This window comes from Phocoena phocoena, chromosome 9 (assembly GCF_963924675.1).
Source record: "Phocoena phocoena chromosome 9, mPhoPho1.1, whole genome shotgun sequence".
In the NCBI taxonomy this organism is placed as follows: Eukaryota; Metazoa; Chordata; class Mammalia; order Artiodactyla; family Phocoenidae; genus Phocoena; species Phocoena phocoena.
The window spans coordinates 6,941,142-6,955,532 of record NC_089227.1 but is presented as its reverse complement, the minus strand read 5'-3'; positions in this window follow the sequence as shown (position 1 = coordinate 6,955,532).

The window sequence follows — 14,391 nt, the reverse complement described above, 5'->3', positions numbered from 1 at the left end:
ATTCTGCGTACATCCTGGTTGGTCAGAGACAGCCTCAGATTACACCTTTGGTCCTGGAGTTGCACCCCCTTTCATTCTCAAAAGCGCCCAAATTTGGAGGATAAATATTATCATCTACACACACACACACACACACACACACACAAACACATACAACAGAACTTTCACAGTTCTCACCTTTATTATGCGAAATGCACTGAGATTTTGCATTCTATTTTATTTCATTAAAAATATATATATATTGGTTGCAACCCATTAAACTGACTTTGACACACTAATAGCTCCTGGCCCAAAAACTCTGACCTAGATGCCTGTCAGGTCTTGGGAAAAGGGGGAAGAAGACAGTTAAGTTTGGATATGTACAGTTTAAGGCCGTGGTTCTCACCCTTGGCAGTGCATCAAAATCAACTAAAGCATTACTGAAAATGCACATCTGCAGTTCCACTGCATATAAAGCTCTACTACGTGTATTTCTACGGAAAGAGCTGTAACATATTTGACAAATAACACATGAAAGGGGATGAATACTTACAGAATTAAGTTCAAAGCAGAACCACTATTTTCAGGAGTATGTGACAGCCTGGGATGGAACACGGCGGGGGGGTGGGTCAGAGGGCATGGTTGCGGTACCTCCTGGGTGCTCGGCGGGTCCCTGTTAAAGCAACGACCGCCCCTCTCTCCGCCAGCCTCCCTAGACCCTCACTGACCCGGGAGGTAAGGTCGCGGGGCGGCAGAGATCAGTGGAGAGGCAACCGGCGGCGCGGTCGCTCCGGGTCGCCAGAGCCTGCATCGCTCGCCGGCGCCAAAACGCGCCGACACGCGCCGAGACGCGCCACAGGCAGAACACCGCCCCATAGTGCCCCGCGGCGCGCACGCGCAGGCGGCCGTTCCCAGCTTGCAGCCCAGCGCGGCGGCCGAGCCGGCTAGTGGCCGCCTCTGGCAGCGGGGGCAGGATGGCGCTGAGGCGGACCCAAAAGGTAAGGAGTCCTCCCGCCCTCGGGCTCCTTGCTAGTCCGAAGCGTCGATTCACGGGCGGAGGTGGCGCAGCCGCCAAGTGAACGGCGGCTGAGAAGGAACAGGGTATGGTCACACCTGCCAGTGAGGGAAGCAGAACCAGCGCCCGCGTGGCCTGAAAAGGGAACCGCGCTGTGCGCGGGGCGGGGCGAGGTCACGTGGGGCTAGCGTGGGGCGGGGCGGGGCGAGCGGAGCGTCTCCACCCGGCACTTGGAACCAGCTGCGGACTCGCCACGCCTTGGGCCATGTGCGCGGGCATCCTGGGCAGAGTGACGGCGGCTGGCCCCAGAGGAAGGAGGGTATGCCCTTGTCCGGGGGTCTGGAGGGCTGAGCAGAGGAGTCGAGGTTTGAGCTGGGCCCTAAGGGATGAGTAGGGTCTCTGCAGGTGCAGAAAAGGGACAAGGGGATTCGTGGGCCGGGAGAGACGTGGTTGGGCTTGGGGCGGGGAGGGGATGACTGGGGTTTAAGCGCAGCTGGAGCTGGGGATGGGAGTGGGTGGGCCTTAGGGGCAGTGCTGGGATAACTTTTTTGTCCTGTGAGTAATTGGGAGTCCTTGCAGGCGTTTAATATATTAAGTAGAATTTGGAAAATGCACAGCAGTAGAAGAAAGAAAAGGTATTTTCAGTTCTGCCAGATTTCAGTTCTGTTTGTTGACATTCTAGCATATCTACTACCAATCTTTTACCTATACTTAAAATAAATTATGCTATATTTTGTATCCCGCTTTTTCATATAGCATTAAACGTGGGCATTTTTCATGTTGTGAAATAGTATTCATAACTGTAATTTTTTTTTTTTTTCCCGCTACGCGGCCCTCTCACTGTTGTGGCCTCTCCAGTTGCGGAGCACAGGCTCCAGACGCGCAGGCTCAGCGGCCATGGCTCACGGGCCCAGCCGCTCTGCGGCATGTGGGATCTTCCCGGACCGGGGCACGAACCCGCGTCCCCTGCATCGGCAGGCAGACTCTCAACCACCGCACCACCAGGGAAGCCCCATAACTGTAATTTTTAACATTAGCATTCCGTAAGTACATTACCAGTAATTTATTTAATCATTACCTGTAGTGAATAAACACACTGGACATGGATGTCAGAGGGCAAGGCACTTAATCATTCCCACCCTCCGTGTCCACATGTTTTTACAGGTGTTTTGTTGTTTTTTTTTTTTTTGCGGTACGCGGGCCTCTCACTGTTGGGGCCTCTCCCCTTGTGGAGCACAGGCTCCAGACGCACAGGCTCAGCGGCCATGGCTCACGGGCCCAGCCGCTCCGCGGCATGCAGGATCTTCCCGGACCGGGGCACGAACCCGCGTCCCCTGCATCGGCAGGCGGACTCTCAACCACTGCGCCACCAGGGAAGCCCAACAGGTGTTTTTTTGAGACTTAGATGATACATGTTTAGTACATGCTTGGCATATATCAAGTGCCCGGTATGAGTTAACTGCCCCTGATATTCTAAATTTTATATAAAGTAAATAATGCTGTAATAAGCATCGTTGTGTGGTGAGCTTAGGCTTGATTGCCAGAGGTGAGATAGCAGGATCCCTAAGGGTATGGCTCCTTTTTAATAAACAGCTCTCCAAAAAGGAATGTTTTCGGCAAATTATTCTCTGAAAGAGGTCGTCTGTCATCCTAGGACTTTGAGACAGGTGAATGACATGCTCAGATCTGTGTTGCAAAAAGAGCCTTCTGGCTCTGATGTGGCCTGGAGTGGGCCAGACACTGGAACAAAGGGAGAGTGGAGGGTATTGTGAAAGTCCAGCAAAGGCTTCATCCGAGTGAATGACCATGGAATGGATACCGAGGCAAGAACTGTACTTGGATGATGTGGAAGGGTAGAATTGACAAGACTTGAAGAAGAGTATGTGGTGAAAGTGAGAGAGGGAGGTGCACAAGATGGGTAGCTGGGTGGGTGGTAGTAGTATTGCCTATGTTGGGGAATCAGACATTGTGAGGGCAGGGAGCAGGGTGTGGGAGATAAGGAGGGTAGGTTTGAACTTACATGTGTGAACATGTAGGCTGGTAAGATTTACAAAAAGGAGAACTGAGAGTAACAAGTTTGGACCTTGAGGATGACATGGGAACCGTAGATGTAAGGTGATTGAGGTCACAAGGGCAGGGAGAACTTTCCTTGATAGGAACCAATAAAGGAAGTAAGCAGAGCTGGCGTCACCAGTATGTGACTCGTAACTCGTAACTCATAACTCGTAACGTCTCACTTGCTATGAAGGGCCCTGCCCTTGCTTTAATGCTGTGCAGTCACCGTCTTGAAATTCTCAATAATTTTGACCAAGAAACCCCGCATTTTCATTTTGCACGAGGACCCCGCAAATTCTGTATCCAGACCTGGAAGAAACAGTCCACAGTGGTCAGAAGACATCACTGGGATGAGTTAGGAAGCCCTGGCTGCAAGTAACAGAGACCCAGCCACCCTTGCTCACAGAATTGGAGGTCCATAGAGCTTTGGAAGTGATTTTGGAGCTCCTGCTCTGTTTTTGTGAAATTCTCTAGACTGAGTAGCTCTGGGCCCCAGAGCTCACTGGACATACCCTGGGAGACAAGGAGGCGTTGGCTTCCAGAAGTTCTCAGAAAGCCCAGCAAATCATTTTTTTTTTCTTCACCCCTTGTTATGAATCATTTCACATGCTCATTCTTGAACCGGTGGATGGTAAGGGGTGCAGCTACTCTTAGACCTGGAGCTGAAGGTGAGTCTGCCTCTCCTGAGGGACTGGAACTGAACAGGAGCTCTTCAGGACAGAGGAAGAGGAGTGGCTGAGGCCTGATCAGGAGGTGGCCTTGCACTAGCTGTCCCCTTAGCTCCCAACCCACAACCCTTGCCAACCAACTTCATACCTTTTTAAAAAGTTTCTTCCAAAGAGTTGAGTATTTGTACGTGAACTTTCAGTTTATTGATAAAGTATTTCCTTCAATTAAATAAGAATTCACATTTAAAAATCTGATATGTGTCAGTGTAACATTTCTAAACGTCTTCAACAGGGACAGGGATTTATGTGGCAGCATTACATTTATGTTTACATTAATGATTATTTTTTGCTTTTTAAGGCAATATGTATCCTTTAGAGAAAATTTGGAAAATACCCCAAAATGCAATCTTTTAAAAAGTCATCTGGGGCTTCCCTGGTGGCGCAGTGGTTGAGAGTCCGCCTGCCGATGCAGGGGACGCGGGTTCGTGCCCCGGTCTGGGAAGATCCCACATGCTGCGGGGCGGCTGGGACCGTGAGCCATGGCCGCTGAGCCTGCGCGTCCGGAGCCTGAGCTCTGCAACGGGAGAGGCCACAACAGTGAGAGGCCCGTGAACCGCAAAAAAAAAAAAAAAAAAAAAAAAAAAAAAAAAGTCATCTGTAGCCCCATGGGATAATTATGGTTAACGTTTTGATAAGATTTCATTCCAGTCTCTTCACTGTGAATGTATGCTTCTGATTATCATAGTCACATGGTGCATCAAGTTTTATATTCTGCCTTTTCCCCCTCTTTTTACCTTAATGTTGTTTCATGACTTTTACTCCTGTAGTCTTTAGAAACTATCATTTTTAATGATTGCATAATACTTGATTTAGCTTTTCAGAAAAAGTTAATTCTTTTTCTGACTATGAATGTTAGTTCTTCAGAGAGAACTTGGAGAATCAGGAAAGTATAGATAATAGCATATTTCATCTGCTCTAAGATGAACTGGTTTTTTACATTTTCACATCTCTGAAGTTGGGATGCTGCTCAAAGTCGCTGTCAGCCCAGCAGCAGTTGTAACTTGGTTGTCACCATCTGTATGTGAGAGCCATGTCCCAGCAGTGTATATTGAGGTTAAGTGCATTGTTGGTATGTTGAGTAATTGCTTTAAAAATGTCTTCAAGAAGATACTGTGGGAGGGAGACACAAGAGGGAGGAGGTATGGGGATATATGTATACGTATAGCTGATTCACTTTGTTATAAAGCACAAACTTAACACACCATTGTAAAGCAATTATACTCCAATAAAGATGTTTAAAAAAAAAGATACTGTGACTTAATGCTGAAAATAAAAGCTTTTGTGGACACAGGCACAGAAGCAGAACAGTGGGGAATAAGCTTCATATCAATGGAATAAAAGTTGCTGGAGAAAGGACTGCAGTTCTTTGTTTCCACGCCAAGCTAACCAGATGCTTCATAGACCACGGAAAGGAAAGTTCCACCTACCCTCAGGTCGGTGAGGCTGGGTCCCCTTTACTCACCGAGGTTTGTGCAAAGAGATTGTGTATTGTGGGCCTTTGCGGAATGGGTATCAGTGACTTGGAAGAAAACTCCAGAAACAGTATAGCGGAGGGCTGTTGAAGAATTGCCACATCATCGTTGCCTGGAAGGTACAGGATGATAATGAGGACATCCGTGACCCAGGGTTAGTATTGGACTCTAAACGGGAAGGACCAATTTATTGATTTCACTTGTTTTTCCTTTTTGGTGTGTGTGGTATGCATGAGTGAGTGAAAAACAAAAGCATGTACCCAAGTGAGCTTAAAGCTGAGTTTTAAAATAAAAGTTTTAAGTGTAAAGAATATCATAATGATATCACTTGTGTGTGGAGTTTTTAAAAAATGAGACAAATGAACTTGTTTACCAAACAGAAATAGATTCATAGACAGAGAAAACAAACTTACGGTAACCAAAGGGGAAAGGGTTGGGGGGCGATAAATTAGGAGTTTGGGTTTAACAGATACATACTATAAAATAAACAATAAGGACCTACTGTGTAGCACAGGGAACTATATTCAATATCTTGTAATAACATATAATGGAAAAGAATCTGAAAAAGAAAAAATATATATATGTGTAAGTGAATCACTTTGGTGTAACCCAAAACTAACACAACATTGTAAATCAGCTATACTTCAATTAAAAAAGATTGTTTTTGAAGATAGCAAGAACACAGCCCACAGAATGAAGGAAAATATTTGTCAAATATCTGAAAAGGGACATGTATCCAGAATATGTAAAAATTCTTACAACTCAACAATAAAAGACTATCCAATTAAGAATAGAAAAAAAATGCATTTGGTCTTAGTTTAATTGCCAGTGTGTTTTCTTTCTTAGTTTTATATAAGATGGTCGTACATTGAATGAGATCTTGGATTCAGTGAAACACAGTAACAGAATTGAGTGTGTAACTATTTAAAGTATAATGGTTTGCTTAACTGTTTTCCTCTGGTAATCTGCTATGCTTTAACCTTTTCCCTTTTCAGGACTCACTTTTATCATCAATGTTATTTATAACAATAATTATTACACAATTTTAACCTGCCTAGTCCTTTACAATTTATAAAATATATTATTTATGTGTTTATTGAATAGGTAATAAATTCCCATGATTCAAAATTCAGAAAATACAAAAGGGTCTATAGGGGAAAGTCTCCCATCCACTCCTGTCCCCAGCCACCCAGTTTTTCTCCCAGGGTGTCATCAGTGTTAGTTTCTTCTGTATTCTTCCAGTACTAGATATCTCTATCCATTCTTCATTCTTCTTTTTGTAATACTAATGACTGCATCCTCTGTGAACTGTCAGCCTTGACTCTTTACTGGGTATACTTGTGTACGGTTATACACATTACAGAATTATAGCCAAACATTAGTGCTGGCCAGTTGGCAGGCACGTGTTATAATTACAACTGAACAGATAATTATACTGAGGCTCAAAGAGGTCAAAGTTATTTTCCCAGTGACAGAGCTGGGACTCAGACCTGGGTCTTCTAGCCTCTATTGGGAAGACACAGGAATGCGATATATTAGTGAACTAGTTTCTTTCAAATCACACTGTTCTTCCTTGAAATGCCAGTTAGCATTTGAAACTCCTTGGTGCTAGTTGGAACCTGTCAGTTGAGCCCCACTTCTGGGCCTTCAGGAATCATCAACTCTTAGTAACCATTCGCCACACGGTTTATGAGGTATATGCGCTCTAGGGACAGAGAACAGCCCATGCGAATGCCTGCAGGTGTGGAGAAACCTACTGAGTTGGGGGGCATTGGCCAGTACTGCTAGCTTTTCCTGCCCCTGACTGCTCATCTGGTCTCTCTGGGATTTGCCTTAGTGCAGAGGGTATAAACAATCCCCTACAGAGTGGTAGTGGAGGTGTGGAGGACACAAAGCAGAGGGAAGCAGGAAAGGAACTGTTCTGTGGTTCCTGGAGCCATACTGCATTTTTTAGCACGTCCTCTGATCCCCTCACATGACCTTAGTTGTTCCCCAAGCTCATTTCTGTTGTGACAACTAGCAATGCTGAGTACTGAGTGCTTACCAAGTGCAACCTATTTAGATACATTAGATACTAGCTAAGAACTGACCGGTGGTATACTGGCAGGTGTTTAAAAACCAACCCTCTGGGGCTTCCCTGGTGGCGCAGTGGTTGAGAGTCTGCCTGCCGATGCAGGGGGCGCGGGTTCGTGCCCCGGTCTGGGAAGATCCCACATGCTGCGGAGCGGCTGGGCCCGTGAGCCATGGCCGCTGAGCCTGCGTGTCCGGAGCCTGTGCTCCGCAACGGGAGAGGCCACAGCAGTGAGAGGCCTGCGTACCGCAAAAAAAAACCCAAAAAACCCAACAACCCTGTGGGATGAAACATGGCCCTGATTTGTAACACTCGCTGGCTTCTGTGATACACTTATTCCCACCGTGGCCAATTATATTTGTGCATATGTGGGATAAGTACCGGATGGCCAGAGAGGTGGCGGTTACTAGAATGATCAGCATGCCCAGAGATGATACGGTGGGATCGGGAGGGCCTTTGTGGATGAGCTCAGTTTCAGGCATAGTTCAGGTGAGGAAGAATGTGATCATCCAGGTTTAAACTTCACGTGCGTGCCCCAGACCCTGGGGTTTGCCGTCCCCTGAGGAGTTTCCCTGCCACCTGATGGACCATTACTTGTGCCTCCTTCCTTCTCTTCAGAACCTCTCCGGAAACCCCAGGAAGTTTACCCAGATCTGGAATCTGGGGAGAGTACGGAGTATTAGGAAACATCCTAGTACGTGCAAGCTAGAGCTTGAGACACTGCCCAGACTCTTAGGCCTTGAGGCTCATGCTGGGCTGGGATAATTTTGGGGGATTGTGTCTACAAGTTGGTATCCCATTAAGGGAATCTAGTTATGATGTAATTCCTGTCTCCCCCGTTGGTACATGGGATAGCTGTGCTAGACTGATTGGCATGTGCTTCATCTCCCACTTGGAGCCTTAGGACTCCCATACAACCAGAGGTGTGTAGGGCTGTAGGGGAGGTAGAGAGATTGAAATACAGGAGTCCTGTCCTTAATTGGGCACTTCCGCTGGGCTAAGTGCTTCCACTCAGGAGCCCAGAGCTAAAACCCAGCCCCTGCCCTTCTCCACCTGAGTGGGTGATGGAGCCCTGCCCTCTTCCAGCTCTATGACCTTGGGTAAGTAATTGAGCCTCTTTACATCTCAATTTTCTAACTTATTAAATGGAAATGATAATACCTTCTTCCCGCATATCTTCACAGCCACTAGTAGACCCGTGTTTTCAAGGGTATTGTAGATCACTTGTTTTCCTTAGCCGGGCCAACACACTCCTGAGGTCCGGGAGCCCCTCCCTCTAGGAGAATGCACTTCTGGCCAAGAGGTGTGGGGTGTAGAGCAGCATCCCCAGTTCACACACCAGCTCTGAGCTCGCTGTCTTGTGTTTCAGGAATTAACCGACTTGCAGAGGGATCCCCCTGCCCAGTGCTCTGCAGGACCTGTGGGAGATGATTGTAAGTACCTTTCAGGGCTCCAGATCCCAGGAGCCTTGCAATCAAGACCCCCAAATTTATCAGCCCCTCGCGTTTTTTTGTTTGTTTGTTTGTTTGCTTGTTTGAAAAAACCTATCGTTGTTTTCCCTTCATTTGGTTGTGAATTGCTTTTTCACTAGATGCCTTGAGTTCATAGCCCGCCTGGTCAAGATGCTGCCAGAAATCACCATCTCCCTCCACTGGGGCACAAGAAAGCCATCTTATCCTGAGGCACATTGGCTTCTGGAAGGTGCCTCTGACCAACTACAACTTGGGATGTTGGTATAAAAATGGTCATGAAGCTAATCATGGCGGTCCTGCTGCTGTTGCACGGGGGGGCAGAGCTCTGGGGGTTGGTGAGGGGAAGGGTGGGTGCTGGCTCCTGGCCTCTGCGAAGGGGAGGGGCAGTTCTTTAATCCCACTTCTGCTCTTCCCCAGGAGAGACTGAAGGAGCAGCGCTAGCCAGCCCTCTGCCACCCTCTATAGCCGACTGGCCATAGGCCAAGCTGCCCAACACTTGGGTTTCCCAAATCTGTACTCTGCTCTCTCACTTCACCTCCACTTTCTGAGCGTCTTAGGCTCTGGGACACACTCATCCTTTACTGTAAGGCTGCAGTAGCTACAGCTGAAGGAAAAGTAGGCCGGGAAGGGAAAGACTGCGTAAAAGAAGGGTGATGTGCCCTTCAAGGACACTGAAGAATTAAAAACACGAACTCAAACAGAACTTGTACGCCAGTGTTCATTGCACCATTATTTACAATCCCCCAGAGGTGCCCAAGTGCCCATCAACAGATAAATGAATAAGCACAGTGTGGTATATATATATATATATATATATATATATATATATATATATATATATATATATATATACGATAGCATGTTATTTAGCCATAAAAAGGGATGAAGTTCTGACACATACTACAACGTGAGTGCACCTTGAAAACATGCCGTGTGAAATAAGCCAGAAAGAAAAGGGCAGATATTGGATGATTCCATTTACATGAACTAACTAGACAAGGCAAATTCATAGAGACAGAAAGCAGAGTCGAGGTTCCTAGAAGCTGAGGGGAGGTAGAAATGGGGAATTCTTCCATGGTACAGAATTTGTCTGGAGTGATGAAACAGTTTTAGAAATGGATAATGGTGGTTTGCTCAACATTACGAACGCACTTAATGCCACTGACTTGTACACTTAAAAGTGGCTAAAATGACATATTTGATGCTGTATGTTCTAAAACTTTATTATGTTAAAATACAAGAAAGAAAAATTTCACAGAGCTGGAATAAAAGAGGAAGTGGTGTCATGTGTGTGTGTTCCTGCATGTCCTGTGGGCTGAGGCTTAGAGGAGCTGAAGGTGGGCAGACAGAGCCACTGAAAATGGCAGATTCCAAAAGCTTTATGCGAGAGTTTAAATAATTTTTTTTAGAGCAAAACAGAAATGATTCCCACTGCATATGCAGAGTTAATGAACAAGGGTGGCTTCACGTGACTGTTACCCGATCTGTGTTGTCCTTCCAAGCGTCCCACATCTTGCTAACGTGTTTTCCCCTCTTACCTGTTGCTTAAGATAACGTAAACTAGGCTCACTGCTAACATTGGACTGGTGCTCGTGCAGCCTCAGCTTTCTCAAGGTGCCCCTCGTTGCTTCTCACCACACGCACTCTCACCCTTCCCTGCCGCCCTTGCTGGAAGGTGGCTATCCTCACCCGAGAGGCTCGCCACCCTCTGTACTCAGTACCTGAGTTCTGATGAGGTTCGTACAGCCTTGGAAACTAGCTTACCTTTGGGGGCCATTTCATGCCTGCCCTGTGGGCAAGTAGCCCCTTGCCAGCATCCCTCTGCAATTTCCTTTCTCTTCCTCTCTCTTTTGGGTCCTTCTCTTCTGACTGTGCCCCCAAGCCCTGCTCAGCCCCTCAGCAGACCTCAGGGGTTAAAGTGAATGGGACCAAAGTGTCCCAACCTGTTTGCCAGAAGGAGCCACGCATATTAGCTACTCCTCCCCATGGGCTCCTATTCTCTAGTATGTTAATTATCAAAAACACTTATTTAATAAGCAGTTCTATTCTATATTATGATTGGGCAGAAGTGTACCTACCAACTAATGATTAGCATGAGTTGGAATAAAGGCAGTCAAAAGAAAAAGAAGTGACACTTGCGTTAGCTCAGGCAGCCTTATTGTAGGGAGAGGTGTTCTCTTCAGTAGCATTTCTTGAAACGTTTATAAAAGGTGTCTTCGGATACCTCTAGGGGTTGGGGAAACCTCTCCTTTGGTCCCTTCACTTGCACCCCCTCTCATGCCTTGGCAGTTTCCTATCCTGCTGTCAAGGGTAGAGTCTGTGAGACATTTGAACAGGTGGCAGGAAACCCAGTACGGGACCAGGTCTGAAACCTTGGGCTAATACTTCCACACACGTCATGGAGCCGTTAAGACAGAATTCCCTAGAGAATAACAGACCCCTCAGATGCTCTCAGCAGCCCACTCGGGCGGGCAGATAGGTGCTTTCCACAAAGACTGTCCTGGGAGCTTTGGAAGTGAGTCACTGGCCCACTCTAGCCCAGCCCTGCTGAGTGTACAGGAGCTTCCCTAGGGATGGGTCCAGCAATGAAAGTAACCTGAGACTCCAGAGAGGGCAGCAGGCAGGATGTGCTGCAAGAGAAGGCTCTAACCCACTAAGGAGGGAGCCTGGCCTGACCACCTAAGGTGGGGACCTGGGAGGGAAGCACAGGGGAAGCCCCCTTGTTCTTGCTCTTGGTTCTGTCACCCAGTCCCTGGAGCACAGGGCACCACTTGGGGGATATGTGAGAGGACACAGATGGAGGGTGGCCGCATTGAAGCCCCAGGGCCACGGGCATTGATTGGCTCCTAAAAGAGACCCTTTGGAGAGGACTTCAGAGTGAACTGTGAAGAACTAAGGAGAAAGATTTATAAAAGTAATGTGGAAAGTGGCTAAAGCCTACCTAAGGCTTAATTCTATGCAAAGAGAAGACTGAATTGTAGTTTACTGGCACCTGGGTAGTGAGGAATTTAATTTTGTTCTTAAAAGAGCTGGCCTCTGTCCCTAGCCGCTGGGAGGCGATCTCTAAAACGTCCTGCCTGATGGGACTGTCTGTTTACCCAAAGGCTTTGACCCATACCAACAATGTGAGTTAGGGTGAGGGCTGGCCACACTAGCTAGACCAGCCACGTGGTTTAAGGTGGAGGCTTTGGGTCATTGCCAGAGGAGCTGGAGACTCAGATCAGCCACGTGGGTAGTCCATTAATCCATCCTGCTTCCGTGATGGAGCCCTAGTGAAAACTCTGCACGCTGAGCCAGGGGTGAGCATCCCTGCGGGCAGTGTTCTGTGTGCTGTCACACATCAGTGCCAGGACTCCAAGGAGGAGGACGGTGGAAGCTCTGCATTTGGACCCCTCCTGGACTGTCCCCGTGAGCTCTTCCCTGTGATAAACTGGAGCTGTGAGTACAAAAGCCTTTCATGAGTCTGGAGTCTAGTCAAATTACAGAACCCCCTGCAGGGGCGTTTGGTGTCAGAAGTGAGGGCAGGCTTGCGTGAACGGCACCCTCTGAGCAGAGCAGCTCCTCTTTGGTGGAGAGACGTGTTTGTCAGGGAGTCTCAGTTTCCCGTCTCTCTTTTGTCTTGCGCTGTTCCACTGGCAGGCCACCATCGTGGGCCCGGTAGGTAGCAGCTGCCGAGGGCACCCCTCGCTTCGCTTGTTGCGCTGTACGCGCTCAGAAATGCACTAATCCACTTTCGGTGTCTCATCCTCCAGAATGACAGTCCTTACCAAGGAGGTGTTTTCTTCCTGACCATCCACTTTCCTACAGATTATCCTTTCAAGCCCCCAAAGGTAAGGACGGGACAGAGACAGCGTGTGATAAAGTCACTGGTACAGAAAGCTGCACCTGGGACTCCTCCCAAGGGCCCTCATCCACCACCATGGGTACGGCCTCCCAGGAGTTAAACACTGGACTTTCAGAATCCATTCCTCTTGTGAGCAAGGCCGGGGTGGTGAGGGCTTCCTCCTGAAGCCGTGGTTTCGGGGGTGCTGCTTGTAGGGTGGCTGAGTTGGGACATGTCTCAGGCTCCAGTTCCCTTCTCTGCAGTCCCTTTCAGTCTAGGACAGGGCTTCTCAGCCCCTGTCCCAGGGACATTGGGCAATGTCCTGGGATATTTGTGGTAGTTAAAGCCTGAGGTGGGAGGTGGGGAGAGGAGAGGTGCCTGTAGTATCTAGTGGGTGGAGGCCAGGAATGCCACTGAGCACCCTGGATTGCATAGGACGGCCCTCAATGTCTGCAGGTGGAGAGACCCTGGTCTGGGGCCCTGGCAAGTCACCTCCTTCCTGCACCCAGAGGAGTCCTGCCCTCATGAGACTCACAGTCCTCTGTGGGGGACATTTAGTATGAGAGCTGGGCCACGCAGAGGAGAAGCACAGAGCAGGAAAGTGGGACATGACAGTGAGGGCGGATAGCAGGGGTATCGCCCTGAGCATGGGAGGGCCCACAGGGAACAGGGGGACAAGCCTGTGTTTGGGGGCGGGGAGGATGCCAGAGGGGTGGCCCATGGCATGGGGTCTGTGGCTTGCTGTGGTGCGGAGAGGTGGAGTGGGGGCCGGGCTGGTTGTGAAGGCAGGGCAGGTGGCACGAGGGCAGGCAGAAGAGGCAGATTCTGGAGGCTTCCAAGATGGAGCCAACAGGAGAGGCGGCAGGCCAGATGTGGTCACACAGCAGTGATGTGTATGTGATTCACGTCACTTTTTTTTTTTTTTTTTTTTTGCGGTACGCGGGCCTCTCACTGTTGTGTCCTCTCCCGTTGCGGAGCACAGGCTCTGGACGCGCAGGCTCAGCGTCCATGGCTCACGGGCCCAGCCGCTCCGCGGCATGTGGGATCTTCCCAGACCGGGGCACGAACCCGCGTCCCCTGCATCGGCAGGTGGACTCTCAACCACTGCGCCACCAGGGAAGCCCACATCACTTTTAACATATTTTTATTTTTCTGATTGGAAAATCGATAAAAATTGGTTATTTTAAAATTAGAACATTTGGAGAACTAACTAACATACAGTTGGAAATCAGTCTCCTTATAAATCTATCCCCAGAGGAGATCGCCACTGATGGCCCTGTATACACTCCTCCAGGATTTTTCTTCATACACCAATATATATTTTTATTCTTATCTTTAAAATAAAATTGTCGGTTCTGGTTGTGAATGAGAAAACGGAGGCTTTAAATGGGCACGTCATTTCCTGAAAATGGCGTTGCTCATAGTGGAGGGTGGGACTTGAACCCAGATGTGTCGGCCTATTTCTTTTTTAACTTTTTATTTTGAATTAATTTTAGACTTAGAGAACAGTTGCAAAAATAGTACAGAGTTTCCATATATCCCTGTCCAGCTTTCCCTAAGTCAACATCTTACGTTACTGTAGTACAAGCATCAAATCCAGGAAATCAGTGTTGGCCACGATACTCTGAACTAAACTGACGGCCTTACTTTTTTTACCAGTTTTCACTGCTGTCACCCTTGTGTTCTAGGACCCCGCACTGCATTTATTGGCTTGTCTCCTGCATCTCCACGGTCTGTAGCAGGGCCCCCATTTCCCCTGGTCTTTCATGACCTTGA